We start from the raw sequence: 1,821 nt of genomic DNA, 5'->3' as shown, positions 1-1,821 counted from the left end.
CCAACCTTGTTATGCTTTATCACCTAAGGCATACGGTTATAAACAAAGCCCTCTTAAACCTCTTATTCAGATAAAAATCGGAAATTGTCCTTGATGCTGTGAATTCAGATCCCCTGGTCGTTATTTTGCACATTTCTGTAATCAGCTGAACAGCTTGTTTACTAGATATATTTGTTCCATTTTCCTATTTGTTTTCACATTTTATACGGTGGATTTTCACATTTAATTCATGCCTGTACACCTTGCACCAAGACAATTTCCTTTCATGTGTAAACCAAGTAGTCTGTAAAAGTGCTTCTGATTCTGTGTGTTGTGAAGTTAGATTACCTATGTAATGAACCCACATGGTGGTTATGATTCCAATTATTTGTCTATATTCTAAAGGACTAGTTATTCAAATAGATGAATACTCAAGTTAGGAAAGACATTGATTTTAACATTATTGATCATTCACCCCATTGGTGTTAAGCAAGCAACACGATTCTTAGATTTTGCTACAATTGTTGGGAAGTTCCTTTTTCATAGGGTTTTGCAAAATGCCAAAAATATTGAACACACATGTGCATGGTGGCTGGTTAACTATAGTACTGTTTGCTTGCAGCAGTAACCACAGTGTTCTGGGTTCAGGTGTTAGTTTGTGTCAACATGGGGTTTCCTCCAGCTTTCCACCACAGTCTAAAGATGAAAGGTTATTACAGTTTTTCTCGATTGCTAACACACTCACACAATTATACATAAAGCACAATTATTTTAACTGACACTCAAAGAGCAAAATATCGGCTCAAATCTCCAAAACTCTAAACACGTTTTCAGCTTTTCACACAATTTGCAAATCGACATGGCACTTTTTGCAAACCACTGCACACGTTTCTCCACGTAAAACACAGGAATCTGGCATAAAGTCACGTGTTAGCAGGTTTAAAACACTGATATTCAAAATGCCTCACACATGGACCGATGATCAAGAAACACGTTCCACCTGACCAAACCAACACACTCTCACTCCATAATCGTCCAGGAGCGACGTTTGGTCAGGGTCCCGTGGCGTGCAGTTGTGACGCTCCTAGGCTCCTTCAGCTTCATAAAGGGACGCAAATAGCTTTCAACTGATTGCAATGTATTCCCATCTGCGGCGGGATTTGACGCTCATGGAAGCACGGCATTCGTTTGTGTCGGCTGCCCTTAAAAGGCAATGTGAGCGTCCATTCCCATTGGATAATGGAGAATTGTACACCCGGAAGTAAGTATTCCCCTTACTGTCGATTGATTTTACAGTGATATCTGCACTACTCATCGACTAAAAAACACCAGATTATCCTTGTTAATTACACAACATTGATTGGTTTAAATTGTGTGCAATGCTTTTGTATTTTTCCTCTTCGATTCGGAGAAACAAATATGTTTTTGGAGTAAAGGATGGCAGAAAACACTACACTACCCAGAATCCCCAGCTATCATTTAGGACTACACCATGTGCTCTGTTTGACAAACCCCGTGATTAGTTCTCAAGCTCTGTGATTGGTTGACCTCCAACTGCATTCCATATGAAAAAAAACGTTTCGTAAAAGATAAAATCATACTTTATTCAGCAGTGCTTGCTTTACTCTTTGAAAGTCATCACATGAATGCATTGTAATAAATGGTTCGGCTGCATTAAATATACACATCTGTCGTAGTTCTTTATTTACACAAAATCAAATGTCCGTGATCGCTGTGATTTCGTCCCACACGGCAGGCTCAGGTTTGTTCGTCATGTCCTCACAGAGCTCCGCCTGGTAAGCGGTCAGCATTGACGAGACATTGAGCGCCCTGACGGACAAA

This window comes from Gymnodraco acuticeps, unplaced genomic scaffold (genome assembly GCF_902827175.1).
Source record: "Gymnodraco acuticeps unplaced genomic scaffold, fGymAcu1.1, whole genome shotgun sequence".
NCBI classification, from domain to species: domain Eukaryota; kingdom Metazoa; phylum Chordata; class Actinopteri; order Perciformes; family Bathydraconidae; genus Gymnodraco; species Gymnodraco acuticeps.
Note: the sequence above shows the minus strand (reverse complement) of the source record.